At 34.5% G+C, this 20579-nt stretch overlaps 1 protein-coding gene across 3 annotated transcripts in view; it reads left to right on the top strand.

The window, feature by feature from the left end:
- FSTL5 (follistatin like 5) overlaps positions 1 to 20579 on the top strand; it is a 252130-nt gene that overhangs the window by 229839 nt on the left and 1712 nt on the right. The gene's annotated exons all lie outside the window — the stretch shown is intronic.

Raw genomic sequence — 20579 nt, 5'->3', positions numbered from 1 at the left:
CCAAATAGGCTGCCCATTATTATAAAAGAAAATTCCACACATTTTAATGCTCTTTCAGGCAGCAGATAATTTAGGACACACTTCCTCCAGATCAGACATTTGAAGAGATACTATAAATTTTGGTCTCAGGTAAACCGTAATTCATTCCAAAGAAAAAAAAAATGTTTTCCCATGTTTTTCCTACCACTGACTAAGTTAATTTTTTCTTGTACTTATCACACAGCAGGAGTCAGAGCAAATAACCTTTTGGTTTGTAACCAGCAGGCATAACAGTCATTCATGCTCTGAACAACTGTGGTGAACCATCAAAACATCAACTAACCAAACTAAGTAGGCATGAGCCAAAAGAAGTATAGGAAGAATAGATTAATTTATTGTCTTTAATTTTTTTTTTTTTTTTATAATTGGTGGCTAGTTGATATGTGTACCGAAGAGGACAAGAAAAGAAACTATAATTTTGGGGAGAAAAATATGGTAGGTTCAGTACCACCAGTTAGTTTTGGCATATTAGGAAGGTGCCTTCCTCTCTTTTTGGTTCCAGTAACACTATGTCCTTCCACTCAAACACCATTAGGAATCCAACGATGTTTTGTCTGTAATCCTTTTGTAGCTGCGCTTTAAAAGACATATGTGTGTGTGTATGTATATATCTATAAAGAAAATATCTCTTAGTTTTAGTAAAACTGTACTTATTATCGCCCTAGTAATGTCTAGAGCAGCTCCACTGATGTTTCCAGATAGCAAGTTCATGCTTCTAAAGAGTCTCAGTTGCAGACAGATGTGGTTGGCATCCCATTATGGAGGTGACTTAATTCTAGATTTTCCTGTCTGGTTTTTTTGACAAGACTAGTTCACCTGCTGACTTGAAGGGAGGAATTGCATCATGCCTTTGAGCGTTTCTTCATGATGGAAATAAATTTCCTTCTTTTTCTCACTAAGCAAGCTCAGAGTTTAGAAAAGGTCAGTTTCCCATGAGTTTTCATGAGTTTCTTGTGCCAGCTGGTTGTGGTGCAATGCACAACAGATTTTAATCCTAGAAAAAGAGGCTATGACACAAAACAGTAAAACTTATTGTTAGAAAGAACACTGAAAGAAGTTTGTTCAGTCTTGCAGTTGGAAATCTGAAGATTTAAAAGGGAAGAAATGATATATTTATCTTGCCTATTTTGAAAAACAGCCCATCCTGCTGTTATCATTGGCTGTGCACTCACTGTCAATATACTTTGAATTATACCAAGAGAATGAATGAATGAATGTAAAGCACTGAGTTTCATGCACACTTTCATGCTCATATTTTCAGTACACACAGGTTGAAAAATCTCCTCTTTCCCCCAGTTCTATTGGAAAATTATCAAACACCAGGGCCACAAAAGTAGGTAGGATGATACCTATTAAGCTGCAATAAATAGTACAAATGCCAAGGTGTTTTTCTTCAGCTCTTTCTGAAGATTTTTCCTTCTGTAGATGCACCTTATAAGAATTGGATATATGTTTTCAATATTTGTCCTTATACATTTAATAAGAAGAAAATTTTATTCAATGAGCTATTTCTGTTTCAAAGCAATTCAGGACAACCAATGATCTTGTCCTTAATTGGCTGCTAATACCATTCCTTATCATAAAAATAGACTTTTGCAATTAGTATGTGGGATGGTTGCAGAAAGATGACTTGTACAATACTCATGAAAATATATTCTTGGAAGCCTAAGGAGCAAAAGGGCTGATTGTTTGAGCTCCAGTGTTCATAAATCGAAATGAACAAAAGATAATTGGAATAAATTAAGGTCTTTCACTACACTGCAAAATGTTTCAAAAGCAGTGTTAAATGAACTCACTGTAATGGAGTAACTCCAAGTTTGTAGATGTTTTAATCTTTGAGCAGTGTTTTAAATGTCATACTGTTACCTGACCTAACAAGTGGAAGAATGAGCAATCAACTCACTGGTGAGATGGCTCAGGCTCTGAACAGAGTTAACATATTCTGTTTGAGTTTTTTCTCTCTTTTATGCCTCTGTTGTGTACGGTAATAGGGGAAGCAGTCTTTCTAAAATTACACTTATTCATGTGCACAAAACAATCCAAAAACTAAGCTTTTCTTTAAGAGGTAATTGGAATGTGCTGCCAATGCATTCCTGTGAACCTTCTTAAATGAAACCCATGTGGAGCAGTGAGTCAGTACATTCACATTTCATTCCAGAGTTTAAGCCCCTACAGAGGTGTGAAGTAGCTGACAGGGTGTGAGAGCATTTTCAGTGTTTCTATGCAAATAATCAAACAGAAGATATTACTTCTGTTGCAAAAATCCTACATAATCAGAAAAAGCTTTCTATTCAGTAGTTTCTCAGTGAAACAATGGAAGCATTACATGCTAAGTCAGCTTTAGATTAAACATTAACAAAAGAAATAGAATTAATTTAGGGGTTGGATTTTTCACATAGACAGTATGATTTAGTATGAAGATAAGGGACAATTGAATATTTTGCAATTCAGTTAACAATGCACATTAGGGAGCAGAAATTTCCAGACAGTTCTTAGTTGTCAAGCTATAAGCCTATAATGATATAGGGAAAATAGGGAAAGAGCTTGAAAACTTGAGGAAACTGAGACAGCTCAGTAGTATCAGGGCAAGAAAACAAGATATATTCTGCAATTTCTGATAAGGATTGTGGAATCTGGCAGTGAATCCTACATGGCAGCACGGCACGCAAAGGAGGAATAGGGATTCACTCTGCAGCATCCTACTCTGTGTCTTAGTGAGAGACTCATGCTAAATGGAAACCTTCATTTTTGCCCCCCAAAAGAAGGACCCTTCTGGTCAATAAATATTTGAAAAATAGGGTTTTTGGGAAAGATAGAGAAGAGACAGCAAAAAGTATTTTTTTCTCTGTTTTTAGCTTTAAATAGTGGATTTTAGAGCATGTTTGTTCCAAAGAGAATCTAAAGGATGAAAGAATGAGAGATTCAGCTCAGTTTTGTAGCATTGAAACTTACTTTGTCCAACTACCACCAGTGGCAACAACAACAACTATTAAAATAAGTGACTTTTTAGAAATGTGAAGTCCTCTTAAGTGCATCAGACCTATATTCTCTACTTCAGACTGTCTCTGTTCACATGTTCCCACCCAAAAATTTCATAAATGTAGTCCCTACATATCTTTAAACTATGAAACTCGCAGTTCTTTAGGTAATTACAAGATGCACCAAGTGCCCAAATTTACATCTGCATCTCCTTTTAGCTCCACTCCTATACTCTACTGACAAGGAGCAGTGTTTGCAGGCTTTAAAATGTGCTAGGCAGTACAGATTCCCAACTGTGTCTGTGGCAAAACACGTATGGAAATTGTGAAGATGAAGATAATTGCCATCATTTCACAAGTCCAGTTAAGATTTGCTGTCACTGAAATGATGTTCAGAGGTGTACATAATGTTTTTGAAGTCAGGGCATTTGGGAATTCAGGAAAAAAATATGTTCACAATATTTTTAAAGTTCATTTTCATCTCAGTGCTATGAAATTTAATAAATAATTAATTGTACATTTAAATGTAGCCAATATAAAACTATTTTAATATTTTTATTCTGTGAGACTGTTCTGATGTTGCAAAATAAAATGCACACGTACACACACACACATATGTATAAGGAATCAGTCTTTAAAATTATCTTGTTTGTGGAATCAGTTATTCTGCTTGCCTTTTTCCACATCAGCTGACAATTCAATACTGCTTGGCCAATTTATTTAACTTATGGTCAAAATCTTTTCCTCTTAGGTATCTTGAGTAAAACTTCACAAAGTTCTTGAACAACAAATTCCAGCTGTCAGCAGAAAAAAGATTATATAAAAAACCATTTCCACTTCACTGTGACTGTTTAGAAATGAGACTTCCCTTCAAATGTTACCTGAAACATGAGATTGCAGCTAGCCTTTGTAGCCCTAAAAAACAACATCAGTCAAAAACAAACAAACAAAAAAAAGAATCCTTTTGTTCTACTTGACCTTCCCCATTAGCTCGGGAAGTGCCTGGAATCTGACTTAAGTAAGTCTAGTCAGTTGTAATGCAGCAAAAGGTAGTTTTGCTAAATTGTAATTTTTTTAAAATTTTTCACACTGTAAGGTTTCTTCTCTTTTGCATGTGCAGAAGTCATTACAGGAATATTTACCTTTGGAAAAAATACCATCTTCCATCTGAAGTGGACAAACCATTGCTAAAAATAAATGTTGTACCTGTGTCCTAGAACCTACCTCCTTTGAAAAATTCAGCATCTACCAGTACCAGTATGTAGAAATACATGGAACAATGTAATTAGTTCAAAAACATCATAAACTATAAGAAGAAACTAATCCCTGCAATTATGGCACATAATTTGTTGTACTCAGTGGATAGAAGTTATCTTAATGCTGCCTTAATTACTTGTTGGTTTACAAAAAATGCCCCAAATTATAAAGTCTCGTTTATTAGCTTGGAGGCAATCTTAAAAGTACGCAATCAACCTTTTTTTTTTTTTGTTTTTTTTTGTTTTTTTTTTTGTATGTTTGTTAAGAAACAACCAGAACACAATTATTTTACCATTATTTTTAAAAATTTTGCTAGGTCTGGCTTGGATGGAGCTAGTTTTCTTGATAGCAGCAAGAATTATGCTGTAGTCTAGATCTGTGGCAACAATGTAGTAAAAATGTTATTGGATATTTTCATTTGTTCAGTTCTATTTTTTAACATTTAGAATAGATTTTTGCTAATTTTGTTTAAGCTATCCTATTTGTTATGTCACAAACCCATTTTAAATGGGTTTAAATCATATGAATCATACTGTAACTTGCAAGTCTACACAAACAGACTATTTTTGTGTTCCTTTCATGGGTCCTCAGCTGTCAGCAGGTAACAATTTATGGTGAATAAAACATCCAGCTTCCATCTTAACAGAGCCACTCAAACCAACTCCCACATCCTATAAAATCTACAAATTAGAACACAGAAATTTGCCCTGATGTGCCTGATCATTTTTGCCATGATAATCATGCATTTCTAAATCAAATGTCATCTCTGATGCTTCTATGTGCAAAAAAATGTTTTTAAAACCAACAATTATGGGCTTTTTTGTTGTTGGTTCTTCTTTTGCTTGTTTTGTTTCTGTTTAATGGGGTTTTTTTTTTTATTTTGTTGAGTGTTGTTGGTGTTGTTGCATGTAATCTTTTCTTAATTTTGGTCCCTAGTAGAAACTAAAAGCAGAGAAAGGAATTGTGATAAAGTTCAGTATTTGTTCTTGAGAACATTCACATATCCCCAGCTATAACAGTATGTAGACTTCATGTTTAAAATGAAGAAAAGATCTATTGAGACTGTTTTGCTGTGTGTTATGTCCCACCTTTGTAGTCCTTATCTCTCCCTCATTATTCATTCTGTACTGGTGGTGACTGTTTATTTTGACATATATAAATTTGACTGTTCAGTCCATATGGCATCTGCCCACCTTGATGTTACCACCTTTCTGAAGTGCCAGATTTTCTTAATCCTATCCTACCTTGTACTGACATTTAGGAGTATCTTTAGAATGTCTTTTGTTCACTGTGTCTGTATAGCTAGTCATTTCTTGGCCTTTTATTGCTTTAAAAATGATTGGGTTTTTTTATTAAATTTCTAGCTCTCCTTCCCTAGAAAGTATGAGACTGAAAAATGCATTTGCTGCCAGCACTAAAAATAGATTTTTGCTGTGTGGGTTCCTTTATGATATAACATGAACAGTTTAATATATTCCTGGATACTAAAAATGTAGAAATTAAGTTACTTCCCTTTGTCCTAAAATTTCTTGGACTATTTCTTGTCAGCATTGGACAAGAATTTGCAATAATTTGAAAACTTATTGTAATACACATCTTGCAAGTGCTCCTCCAGGGAGATCTCAAACAATTCATAGACACCTGCATCACTAGTACCCTAAAAATTCAGAGTTTATCCCTAAGGTGTGCAAATGTGCACTAAAAGTCAGAAGTCCTGGGCTTTGTGCAGTGTGTTAAAAGAAATCATCTCTTCCCACAAGAAGTGCTTGTAAGCACTTACTTGATTTATCCAGTGGAGCAGAAGACAACTTGCATAGACTTTCCCCAGATAAATGCTTAAAAGATTGTATCCCTTTTGGTTTTTCCACCCAAGTAAAAACTATCCCAATTAGAGGGAGGATTTTGTTGATGACACTTACAATGTCATTTACTTCAGCTCAGCAGCATTAAATTTGTGGTGTTCATTTTATAATCCAGAGCCTATCTTATTAAATATGATATAGGACAAACTCAGAAGCTGAAAGCTTGCCAATGTGTAAAACTATCTATTTTATAATATTACATTCTATCTCTGTTACATATTGTCTAGTAATGGATTTTTTTTTTCTATTCAATCTCAGAGCACAAAGCTTAATTTGAAATCTCTTTATTCTAAGAACATAACACTTGTCAGGTTTCTTTCAAGCCCTTGCTGAAATATTTCTTCTCATCTGTCTTGCATGGCTTTCTTGAAGTCCTTGATATCCTTATTTTTCAAAATAATGGTCAGTATGGGCTGAGAGAGTAAAAGAAATAGAAAAAAAATAATCATTTTAGTATGTTTGACCATCACTGACTGTGGAGTCTTTGACATCTAATTTAATCCTCTCTACACTGAGCTCCCTCGCTAAGAACGGAAACAGAGACACCATATTCACTTCTATAAAGTATATAAAAAGCAATATCAAAAATTAATAAAATCTTCAGAACAGATCTGTGAATATCAATCTCTGCCGTCTTGGAATACTTACTGTAAAGATCATTTTCAGATCTCTCAGGTGATATTCAGCACTTGTTATCCCCTTTGTGTGAGACAGCAGGTCACTTTTGGCTTTTTTTCCTTTTGCCCCTAGCCCTTGCAATGTCCTTTTCTATTATATTTCAATACACTTGAGGACCTAATCAGGAACTTTTTCATTACTAAGACTGTCTGCTCCCATAGGTGTAAAAATTTTCATTTCATGCTATTTGCAATTGAATATTAAGTTCCTTTCTGAATTAATCTATGAAAACTTGTATTTCTTTTTATCAATATTATTAAACAAACTTATGATTTCTGATGGATTAGATCTCTCCTGCCATCTATTTTTATCATAAAAAGGTATTGCTTAATCCACATAATAATAATTATTTTAATGAAAGCAAGTTATATCTAGGTTTATATTAGTTTTCCTCTTTCATCCCATATACACTGTAAATGTCAAAGGTTACCTGTGATTTAATAGACATTTGTTTCTTGTAGTTGGAGAAGTACAGATGAGATTTTTAATATGCAAATCTATAAGAACACAAACTTTCATATTTGTGTTTTGAAACCTGAAGTTTTCAAAACCCAGAACTTCTTCCCAAGCAGAAGTATAATAAAAGAGTCAATATTTTTAGAAAACTCGATCTGCAATCAAATTGTGTTCTTTATGTAACAGAAATTGTAGTGATGATCTTGTTTTACTCTAAAATTACTCATTTTCCATAAGACTGGCCTCACAGCATTATGTTCTGTGGGTTTTATTTTGGTTTTTTTCCCCATTTCTAAGCATAGAATATTGGGAGGCTTAAAACAAAATTTTTATTCACTCAGGATAAAGTAGATAATAGTTTGGGGGTTTTTAGTTGAACAAATAATTTTATTATTTGGGTTAGAACATTTCTCTTTTGTACAAAAATACTGCTCTTTGCTTCTTGTACAGATAATTTTGATTGTACCTTATTTAATTCTCTTCTGTTGTATTTACTTTCTATTTTGAGAGCATGATTATCCTGAAGTGATTGATTTCAGATTTAACAAAAGTCTATAGTCTTCATAAGGGTAATCTCTTGGGGTAGGCCAAAACCAGAAAGGATAGGGGACATCAGTTTTTATGTTACCCTTCTCCTCCTCCTCATCTTCTAGTCTGTCAATCTTCCTGAAGTGAAGAATTCTTAAAATTCTTACATTTCTTAAAATTTTATGTTAATATACTCTTTAAAAAAAATGAAAAATTAAATGTATCCTCATTTTTAGGAAAAAGAAAATCCCAAATATTTTCTCTATTTTGTCTTTTTAAACAATGCTTAGATATTTCCTCTTTTATACTGACTGCAGCTGGAGTGGTAAGCAATATATATGGCTTGTCTAAAAGAAGAAAATAGCATAGAGGAGCTCAGGTTGTTAATTTGCCACCTGTTGGCAGCTCCACACTTATATCTTGCTTGGCTATGTGTGCATGGAAGAGGCAAAGTAAGTTGCTCTCCCTAAAGGAAGAGGGGGAAAAAAAAAAATGACACCTTGCAAATTTAAAGAAGCAGTGTCAGAATTCACGACTTTGGCACTTTTCTAGCACAGAACCTTTAAGTCCTGCACTGAGTTTCTTCTTGCATTGTTTTTCTCTTGTGACCTTTGTTTTAGGGTGTTTTGCACAATAACCCAGTATACATTTCACAGTATTATAAAGACAAAAAATATTGGTAAGACAGATTGGACCTAACTCTGTTATAGTTAATTCAAGTAATTTTGTCTCAATGGGCTTTAATTTCTTCCTGCGTTACCCATGCTTTAGAATGTGTAGCATAATCTGTGTATTGTTCCCTTGCACAGCTTTTATAGTTCCTGTCCACAGAAACACTTTAAAAATCATTCTTTATAAACCAGGAGATTTCCTGAACTTTTAAAAGCAGTACATATAGCATGGTTACTAGATACATTCTATATATTTAGTTTTCTCAAAATATATTAGTTATATTTTGTAAATTCATTGTCTGAAGTGGATTCCATCTTGATATTTTGCAGTGGTGTTAGTTCTGTCAGAGTATACCAAGTACTTCAGTAGTGTCATGAAAACACAGTTCACTAAGATATTGTGATAAACAAAGTCGCTCTTGGAAAATTCATGCGTAAGATTTGCAGCAGTTCGTAGATCTCCACAAAGATAAAAAGAAGACAAAAATGAAAGGCAGAATCTGAAGAGTTTCTCTTTGTATGTTTGATGACTCTCTAGCCTTGTAAAAGTACTGAAATTGATTGTTACAGCTGGCAAATTATACTTTTTGTGGAAAGAAAAGTAGTGGTTTTCTGTTAAAGCTACACTTTGAGAGCGGTGAAAATCACCTTCAGAGATCCCTGAAGATTCTGGGAGAGATATCTCTGTTTTTAGGGCTGTTTTGCATGGAGACTTATGTAACATTCTTCACTCTCTGCAGGTACTTTCAGCAGTGCTAGCTGTTCCTCGAATCAGTAGTTTGAATTTCTGACCGCAAAGGCAAGCTTTAACAGCCCCTACTGCTGTATGATGCCTGAACTTGTTATAACAGCTTGGAGAAACAGACAATCACATTTCAAATGTAATTCTAGCTCTTAGTCACATTGTGATGTAATGTCAGTCATTTAAGCTTCAATTGCCCAAATCTGTGCAAAGTTTTATGAGGCTATATTTGGATATTATGTTTTCAGGCTGAGAGGATGCTTATGGTGAGTGCGAGGTTCAGATTGTAGGCACCTAGATTTAGATATGAAAACGCAGTATATCTGTGGGTGTAAGCTGTCTGTCTCCTGCAGTGGTTACTGGAGATTTAGTCTATACACACAGTGTATAAACAGTATTTCTCACCCCCTACATGCCTCTGGTACTGATTATTTTAAAAATTGCTTTGGACTCTGTTGACTGTGTGGTTTAGATTTCTACTGGCAAAAAAATAGCAGCTTAGATTTTCAGCTCATATTTAGACATACATAGTTGTGCATAGAAATGTAGGTGTCCTCAGAAGAGGAATGCTACCTGTGGATAATGATTTTTGCGCTAAGGAGTTGTGGTGATGCTGTACATTTGTAATGGCAATTCTTGACTCTCCTTATTGACGACTGATACGTTTGAAGAGGAGGGAAGCAGCTGTGCTTGATTAGAACTGCAGAAATTGTTTTTTCTTGTTTATTTCAAAGCAATAAAGGTATAAATATAAACAAATTGATATGTTTATGTACTCTGGAAGAGATACAGTTAAGACATATCATTTTTGGGCTTTTTTTTATTTGCTGGTTCATATATCAATTTTTAATAAACTGATGAAAGGAACAGATTATAAAAACTGCAGTACTTAAAATTAAACTAGTCATTGTGCCAGAGCACTCATTTTGCACATGTGTTTAATCTAAACAGCACTCCTTTTAAATTTTGAAGTGTATTACTTGAAATCCTTATCAGAACCACCCAGAACTCAACTCTCTGTGGCTTGAGATCTAGCACTGCTGTCCTTAATGATATATGATACTGATATGTAGACATTCAACTCTCCAGTTCATCAGCTGAAAATGAAAGCATTTATGTTTAATCCTAAGAAGAGGGAGAGCATGCTTATCCCTTGAGAGGAAAAGTCATTGCTTTCAAGGATACTACCACTTGATGTCAAACAGCATCAGCGGGGTCTTTGTAGGAAAATTTGGAAGATACAGGATTGTGCAGAGAGTAGCAGTGAAAATATTTGGAACCTTAGGATGGAGGCCCAGAATATGTGAGGCAAAAATTATTTTTACTTTTCCACTTCTTATCTTAGAAGAAAAAACAGTGAAAGGAGGGATGCCCTAATATGTGATTTTCTTCCTATACTTCAACTGCAAGCTGGTATTATACCTGTTCTATATACTCGTATGCATGTTTATGTTTTGTAACATGCTCTTTTTACATAAAAAAACCCCCATACCTTCATTAAAACTCTGCAGACTGGCAGTAAATAAACCACAGATGTGTGAGAGTGATATTTCTTGCAATTTCAGCACTGGTGTGGGGTTTTTCTTCTGTTACCCCTCCCTCTGTCCTGTAGGATTTGTATGACAGAAGGGTCCAAAGGGTAATCCACGGATGCTTAAGGATGCTTTTGCTACACACCTATTAACAGTCATAACAAAATGGTAGCAGAATCCCTGCCAGTGTGAAATACACCAACTCACAGGATGAGTGTTTGCCCTGTGACTGTATCAAATGAATTCAGAAAAGGCTTGACAGTAAACAACCTCCTTGTGCAATGGCTATGTATTTTGGTTTGTAAACAAAGTCAACTCTTCTCAGATATGCGAAGAGATATTAAAATGTGCAGTGCTGAAGTTCAGGCAACAAGTACTGATCTTCTGGAATAAGTTTCTTATTAAGCCTTTTCTCAGTAATAGAATACAGGGAAAAAAATTACTTAGGTACTACAGTGGTGAGGATGGAGAGTTATGCACATAAATGTGGCATCCTGTAACCAGGAAACCTCCCACAGAACTGAGTGAGTCACTGAAGATTTCAGCCAGATTTCAGCCAGTTTTGCAGGTTTGTTTACCACTACCAATACATAGCAGCACATTCTACCAATGATACTTCTACAATACATTTTCTAATTCATTTATTGAAATCTACTTTCTTGTTATGGAACAAACCCACAAAATCCAGAGCCGGAAGCTGCACACATTTTAAATTGTTTAATGACATTCAAAGCATTTTTGGTATAGCTCTAAGGAGCATTGACATAACAGATATATAAGAACAGTGAGATAGTTGAGAGGAAAAAGTTGTTTTGTTCATTCCTGAAAAGCGAAATACTCTTCCTGAGCTTTGCTAGAGTCAATGCTACTTAGGCTGAACAGACTTGATAAAGAAGTTGAGAGAAATTTTATGTAAAACCATCATTACTTGTTCTAAACCATAATAAACCATTTTTCTCCATTAACAAAGGCTTGTTTTTCAGGTTTGAAAGCCCCACACCTTAAACGATAGTGATTGAATAGTTTATTTTGAGCAGTGAAAGGGAGCCAGCTATATAAATCCTGTGATATGATAATCTGCACTTTAACATTTTCTCATAAGTGAAAGTTCTATAGCATGTAAGGGAAATTTGGTTTTTACCTTTTATACCTATTACAAACCATGGAATTTAAGGTAACGAGAATTTTGTGGGTAAAAAACTGCAAATCAGGTATGAAAAGAGAGAGGATGTGAAAATACTTGTAAAAACTGGCAATATGTATGTGTAATAATAATTACACATACATATTGCTAGTAAGGTTTCTAAAATTGCTACCTTTTAATATATGAATTTAGTGTTGGTGCCTTATGTCATAAGTTATTTCTCAGTGATGGGCAAGTTCCTGTGAGCACATTATTCCAAAGAAAGATTTGATAAAAGATTTCCCTCGCTCTGAGACATTTGATAATCTGATGAGAGCAAGAGAGAGGACTAATTTTGGTAGAGCAATAATCTGATTTGCTATAGGGATTACTTTAGCAGCTTGGCAATGAGAGTCTTCAGGTTGTTTTTCAGGAAATAAGATAGTGGTATTTATGATAATTACTTTGGGGGAAGAATGATGGAGTTCTGGGGTTTGCTGTTCTTTTTTTTTCTGTGTATGGTACAAACAGGCTTATAGGGTCATAAAAAATGGAGTGAAATCCCACATTTTAAAATGTTTTAAAAATATGGTCTTGAATTTATTTTGTGAGATGAAAGCGGAACTGATAATCTATAGTCTTATTAACTTTGTCACTGTAATTATATGACTTTAGATATGTGGCCATGGTTTTTCATTTTTAAAAAATAAGGCAATCATCCATATGTTCTGCTGCTTTTTTTATTGCATTTTGCAATTGCTACATTTTAGGATACTCTTCCTAGTTCTTTGAAGTTGGTTTGGACAAGTAAATTTGAGTTACCTCAGTTTCCCTTTGTCTGGGTTCTGTAAAGCTCATTATGGAAAATTAATGACTCCCTGTGGAGAGCTGTCCCCAGCCAGCAGCTGAGCTCCCACTTAGCAGGAGCAACAGCTACTTTGGAAGAAGTTTAATTGTTGAACATAATGTTAAGTGTCATGGAATATCCCTTGGGTAGCCCACTGTGTCACCTCCCAACCTCATTCAAACCTGCAGACTACTCATGGGAAAGGCAGAGTAAGAAACAGAGAAGGGCTTGGTGCTGTGCCAGCAGTGCTGAACAATAACTAAAACATTAGTGAGTTATCAACACTTTTGTTCATAAATTTAAAACACAGCACCATGCAGGTTGGTATAATAAAAATTAACTCCATGTCAGCCAAACCTGGTATACTACTCTTAAAGAAACTGCTATAGAGTTGCTAAGTATAATTAGCCCTATTTCATTTAAACTTTTGTCACAACATATGGTCAAAAATCTTGAAAATCTGGGACTAAAATCATTATTGTTTATTCATATGGAGCAAGGGAAGAAAGAAACAGTCACAGATTTCACAATTCTAGCATTTACTCAAATTGGAGTGATATGCCCACAGGCTACAGTTCCCACTCGTATTAACTGTACAATAAATTATTGGAATCTTAAGATTTGCTCTCATACCTGTCAGGTTTAAGTTACACATGATTCCAGTATGCACAGTGAGAAACACCTTTATGTGCTGATATTGTGCATTATTTCACTGGATAGGAGAGACATAAGGGTTGAAATTGTCATAAATATTAATCACAGATTAATGAGCAGTGGGAGGCTTCTACATACTAAGCTATAAGAGAGGAAATTGTGAATTGAATATTCCATCAACTATATATAAAACATTCTGGAAAAGTGAAGGTATTCTCAACTATCACTTGCTGTTTTCCAACAGCCTAATCATAAAAACCAGGCTAAATGAACAGAGGTGGCAGACACAATTTAATGACATAATTATAAATGGCCGTGTTTTTTAATCCTTTTAGCTAGCAAGGTGCTTTGGATAGTTACAATGTTATGGCTACTTTGGGGTTGGGTTCCATCTCTATAGAACGTGGAGTAGTAATGCAGACTTCTTTACTCAGATCTAATTGCTGTCCTTTACTCAGAATGGAAAAAGAAATCTTGGGATAGTTGAAGCTCAGCACAAGCACTTACAGTTTTGGTTTGCAGAGACCTTATACAAAGGTCTCACTAATATAAATTTTGTGAAATGTCCTGATTTTGCTGGTTCTGTAGACACCACTGGAGGACAACATTTTCTTAACCTGTTTTATTACGTACAGTTTTTTTGCATTCCTCAATCTACTTACCTGTGAAATCCAAACCTATCACCTTAGTGACTTGCAATACTTTTTTTTACAAGTTTGGTAAGTACAATTTTTTTTTTTAATAGTTGCTCTTGTCTCCTCATCAGAAAGATGAGACCCAATCTGGCAATGGGAGCAGAGTTTATACCTGACACTGGTATGCTGAGATGGTTCATAATGCTGTAGAGAGGGGAAGACAGATTCATCTGTTAGTTAGAAGGCAGCAATTAGGTTATGGAGAGTTGAATTAAATTTGTTTGCAACTGATCATTGCTGTGTGTAAACAGGTAACTGTTCTGAAGCAGATCTCCATGGTCTAACACCATTTCCCCAGCCTATCCACCATGATCTTGTACAGTTAGATCAATAAACCTCAAAAGAATGACCATTCAGCCTTAGAACATCTTTCACCCCATTATATAGCTTTTATAGTTGTAATATTACAAGCAATTCATAAACCTTCTGAATTTGGAGATCAATGTGTTGTCAAGGATGATGCTCATTTTGAAAATACGTGTGTATGAAAGATCGGTAATTGTAATATTATTAGTAACTCATGTGTGAAATTCACAATTACTTAAGGTCAGAAACAGTGTAAGGTAAGTCTTAAAAAACAGCAGTTTTCTATACAGTGGATGGAAATATGGCATCACAACCTTAGGTATGCAGAAGGGCAGATTCCTCTGCATTCTACTTGTGTGTGTGCCTGTGAGCTAAGGGATTGTGTCCAATCACAGTAATTTCATGAGATTTGAAGCACTTGGTTGCTTCTTTTCAGGCATTGGAACAGGCTGAACTGGGAGGGGGTGGAGTCACCACCCCTGGAGGTGCTCAAGACGTGTCTAGATGATATGGTGATATAGTTTAGTGGTTTAGGGGTTACAGTGGTAGTGCTGGGGGAGTGGTTGGGACTGTATGATCTCAAATGTCTTTTCCAACCTTGATGATTCTATGATTTTATGATGGTTAATATCTCACTATCAAATGAATGAGTAGTATAAGATTAAAATCTACTGTACCTATGCAATTTTGACTACATTAACAAAGACAAAAAAATGGTGTTTCATATATCCATCAGCTAGAAAAGGTGATGACAACATTTTCTCTGACTTCTGCATGTACTTTAGGTTTTAAACATTTCACATAGTCATTCAGTGATTCAGATAATGAATCTGATATTTTTGAAGCTACATCTACTTATCCAAGGAGATAGTAGTATAATCTTTACCTAGAGAGTCCCACCACAGAAAATTCATTATGTTGGCATAATGTTGGTTGCAATGGTACATTGTCCCCATTGTTAGGATAAATTACCTATTCCTAATTTAAAGTTGTCTGGTTTCAGTATGCAACCATTTTTATATTGAACTCAAACTCTGATGTAAAACCATTGTCTCCATTCCTCAAATAATTTTTGGGTTTTTCCTTGCCCCTAATTTTTTAAATTCCTTTTTAGAAGGGCAGAAATGAGGGGAAAGAAAACATAAAGCATTCTTAGTTTAGCCTCCCCAGTGTAGAATACAGGTGTGTTGAAGTGAGTGTGTTGTATTATTCTTACTCACCTCTCTTTTGATATACCCTTAAGGACTTTACAGAGGCTTTTGAATCTTAGTTTTAGTTTTGATTCATTAGACTCAAATTTTGTATTGACTTGCATGTCTGCTATGATTATTAAATCCTTTTATAGCTACTACTTTTTAGGATACTGTTCTGTGTTCATGTCATACATTCCTCACTCACACATGAAGCTGCTCAACTTTACCCTTGGCCACCTGTGAACACATTTGGCTTAAATGAGCAACTGACTAATGATTTTGCTGTCATTATCTACAATCTTAGTGTCGTGGACATTCATAGACATTTACATCCTAATCATCTGTGAAAATTTTGTGAAGTGTCAGCTTTTGTACCAAGAAGTTTCCTATAAAATGATGATTGTGCATTGACAACTCCATTGTATTACAAATAAATTATTTTTCTTTCAGGTATGAGTTTTTATTCCAAGAAAGCTATGCCCTCCTGATATTCAGTTACCTTCAGAAAGTTTTCTAATAAAAAAATTAAATTAGGTTTGTCTGACAAAGTTAATTTTTTCATAAACCCATGTTGACTGTGTTATATTCACAATTTTCTGTAATTCACTCTCATATCATCTATTTTATTATTTCCCTTGGATATGCATCAAGCTGTTCAGCTTAGCTGGGATACCTGACTTTGTCTTATGAATATTTCAACAATCTTTTTTTTAACAGACTTTTCAAATTTTCCTGTTATTCTGAGATTTATTAAAATGCTAAGAGCTAGTCAACTCTTTCAAAATTATTAGGGACAAATTATGTAGCCTGACAGATATATGTCCCTATAAAAAACCTGTTTATCACCTTCCTCAGTTGCCAGTGGCTTGGAAAGTACTTTCTCATCTTAGGTAACAAAAGTATATTTTTTCTTATTCTTTGTTTCTTTCTGCTGGGTTTTTATTTTTTTTTAAACTATACCATACATGAAATTCTTAGCTTTTCTTATCAGTTTTCTTCACTTCCCCTTTTCCCTTCTCTGACTTCCCTCCAGAACTTCATTACTTTTTCCATCCTTACCCCTCTGCCTAGCAATTCTCAGAGACTAAGAGTCAGCCTCACAAACCTTACAGGCACAAGAACAGACCTCTCTTGATTTGTTCAGCTTCTCAAAACTCCAACCACACAGCTCTCACTGAGACAAGCAGACAAACATAGGAAACACACAGCTTGCCAAATCCTTTTAACCAAGAAGACTGGCAGCTTTAAATTATTCCCACCCCCTCCACCCCCCCTTCTTTTTATCTGTATTGTTGCACTGTTAGGGTACTTACATCCCTGTCCAGCTTTGCTGAATTTTAATTGGAGCACTGAAATGTTGCAGGCAGTATAACAGCCAAGAAAGAATTGTTTAAACAGTAGAATTTATAAAATCCTCTTAGTTCTAATAAATTGCTTTTGGTAGCTATACTCCTGGTTTTGGGAATGGTAGATCCCTCATGAAATTTTACCAACTTCTTTCCCAGCCAGGTGCAAAGTTCTGTCTATTTTTAGCAATCAAAAACATTATGTTGATGGAGTGATTTTGTATACTCTTATTCAAAATTATATATTTTATGTTTTTTCTCACACCTGTCTCTTTAGTACCTCAGTTGCAATAGTAACCTGTAGCATGATATTTTCACCTGGACTATGCCAATGGATTATTATATAGCCTTAGGCCAGTCATTCAGCTTCTTTACCCTCTGTATTATCTGTACAGTACTTTGAAATCAGTAACTGTAAACTGCTATGTATGTTCTATGCATTGTTCTGCTCACATAACTGATGTCTCAGTGTATTCAGCTCCAGAAATATGACACTGTGGGCTAATTTTACATCTGTGTCCAAACAGTGACTTTTTGAAGTTTGAACTAGAAAACGTTATAAAGCAAAAGGTTGTTTGCATGTTGATGCTACAAGAAAATGGAGTTATATTTTATCAGGGCTAGAGAAGTCAGCTCTCTAAGGAAGGAAAGAGAGCATATCACCCAAACCTTTGCTTCCAATTCAGAAGTAAATAGAATGCAATGAATAGCAAGGATAGCTGTAAATAATTGTGAGCTGAAAATAAATAAACACTGAAAAAAAATGCATTAAACTGCTCTTTGCACACTTTATAAGTAAGATTCATTGTAAACAAGCATTCAGGTATAACTGATTATCAGAATACATATGGTTAGCTGCTGCAGCATATAATATCAAATTCCTTAATAGCTCCAGAGCAAGGGACAATAAATCTCTCAAGTGCAATAAAAATACAACATCAGATAAAGTGGGTAAAATGTTGAAGCCAGTTTCTATAATTTTCAGTTAAACTCAATTACTAAAGCTGAAGCCTCTGTTTACATCACAGGAACAGTCTGTCCAAGATGCTGTAAACTTTTTACTTGTGGCTTTTTGAACTGTGAACTAAATATTACAAAGAGATCGATAAAGCTATAAAAGAAACTAGTACCCTTATGAGCTGGTTTGTTTTAAAATGTGTTTGCTGACTAAGTCTGGAGATCTGGAGTCCCTTGCTGTGGACAAACATAATTTTTATTAAATCTGTCTGTGCTAGTGGGAAGGTTTATGTCAACATTGTTCCATGGCTCTTAAGATATAAGGTATTTCATTCACACTAACCACGTTAGCCAGTAAAAAAAATTTAAAGGATCCTAATTATTCCACAGGAGCTAAATTTATCCTGATGACATGCATTGGGGAATGCTTATGCAAACCTTTTGAGTTTAGGGGATTTGTGTGAGAGAAGGTACCACCAGGTAATGAGAAGCTGGAGTACAGCCCAATGGCAGTGTCCTCTGTGGGCAAAGCTAGATGCCAAATGTGAGTCTTTGCACATGTGCATTTATGTCACCCCTAGGGTAGGTAGACAAAACCTTTTTTTTAGCCTTGGACAGCACATTCACATTTGGTAATCAAAGAGTTTATGCAGCCAAGGTAAACATGGGTTAAGTGTACCTGTGGTTCAAAAACATACATTCTGGGAATAATATTTGAGGAGCAAAGATTAGTAACTTATATATTCCTCTTGAAATCAATAACATTTGGATGCAAAAAAAATATCGCATAAATTGATCATTAACACTGCTTAATCAAATAATCATAAGCAAGGAAGATTTCTTTGAATCAAATTGATTTAAATACTTCATTTTAATCACAGTTTAAATCACCAAGTAAGATTTGCTGATTTAGATAATTGATGATAATCTTGTTTTGCATTTGTATTTTACTTTAGAAGAAGGTCATTTTTATGACCTGGAATAATCTTTAGAAAAAAATGAATTGTCGAGCAGCACAAAAATTTCTTCTTCTAGCTTGATATATGATAAATGAAAAAAAAATTAATTTAGGTTTTGACCAGTTTAAAAGATATGTATTTAGATTTTTAAATTTGGGGTGGAAAACGGTTAAGAATTCATTTGGGTTTTTAAGAAAAGATTGCCTTTTTAAAAAAAAAGATTACTTGTGTTTTCTCTCATGCAGGATAGAAACTAAAGTGCAACTTAAAACATACAGTCAAATTTTAAGTCTTTTTCCTGAATTTAGTGAAATATGATAGACAAATATATAGAATAAAATGTTTCAAATAAAGTAAAATGTTAAATTACTGATTTTTTTATAGAAGATAATTTGTTCATATTTTTAATACCATTTCTGAAAACAACAGGCCAAATATTAAAAAATATTTATAGATTTAATAATGTAAATGATGACTGCTGTATTTTCAAAATCACAGTAAGGATTTAATGTATGTTTATGTATATTGGAAAATTTCACTTGGATATAAGTCTGTGGCTTAGTACCTATGTAAGCTAAAAACAACTCAGTGAGAGCCTTTTCTTTCACTTTTAGAAAAGATTTCCTGATTTTTCCCATGACTATATATTGGTATGCTGAAAGAGAAAACCTTGGTTTTCAAACCCAAGGTCAGCTTGCCAGTCTCAAACAAAAAAGATACTGTATGTTTGCAACTGAAATTGAGATCAAAAGTAGTTAAAGCAAAAACTCTCTGCACTGTGTTCTTTTATTAAAATAGATTAAGTAATATAATAGCTTAAAATTAAGCTATTCAGTACCTGTCATCACATTGACCTTAAAATTAGGTATTTTCCCTTTATCTTCTTGTGAATACTCCTGTTCTTGGATAGTTCACTGATCATTGCTTTACATTGTTATGTAAAAACACAATCAATAAGCCAGTTCTATTGTCCTTTTGTAACCGCTGCTCATGTGTCTACCACTGGTTATTAAATATGGAGATGTGAAATGTCAGTGTTGTTACCCATTTAACCTTTTCTATTACAGGACGATTTTGTACATAATACAGCATAGGTCTGTTCCTTATAGCTGAAAAATACTTACCAATTAATAATGATACCAGGAATCAATGAGTTTATGGCTACCCAAAAAGATTAAGAAACAGATGTTATGTGGCCAAAAAAACCTAAAAATCAAGTTCTGCCTTATGATACTGATCTTTTTCTATGACAGAACAGCAGACCTCATGAATAGAAAAGTATCGTTATCTTAAGTAAGTTATCCAGACATAACTTCCAAAAAATGTCACTCACACTTTCCTAACCAAGATGATTGAATTCATGTATTTGTAAGTGGCTGTATAATTAAAGACAAAATTGATCTCATAATTGGATCAAATTGTTATTGTGGACAGTGTGATTCACACTGAGCCATCTTTGGGCAGGATTTGGGCCAAATTAAATGCTAAGGTTCCTAACAATTGAAATACTTCTTTAGTTCTGTGCTTTTATGATACTGAAGCAGTATGCAAGGATTTTGGAAGGTGGGGCTAAAATTAAAAGTGTTCTTACATCAGTTCAGTAGAAAGTGCAAATGTAATTCACCCTATCTTATACTGAGGAACTTCCTGAACAATGTCTTGAAACGTTTTTTGCCTGTACTTTGGCAGTTCACTGATTAGTAAGTACATTGGAGTTACGAGTATAGTGTGAAAATTTAGTGTTATTGTCAGCTCA

Source organism: Pyrgilauda ruficollis, unplaced genomic scaffold (genome assembly GCF_017590135.1).
Source record: "Pyrgilauda ruficollis isolate IOZ18807 unplaced genomic scaffold, ASM1759013v1 scaffold5, whole genome shotgun sequence".
NCBI classification, from domain to species: Eukaryota; Metazoa; Chordata; class Aves; order Passeriformes; family Passeridae; genus Pyrgilauda; species Pyrgilauda ruficollis.
The sequence above is the reverse complement of the archived record's forward strand: the minus strand, read 5'-3'. Positions and strand labels throughout refer to the sequence as shown.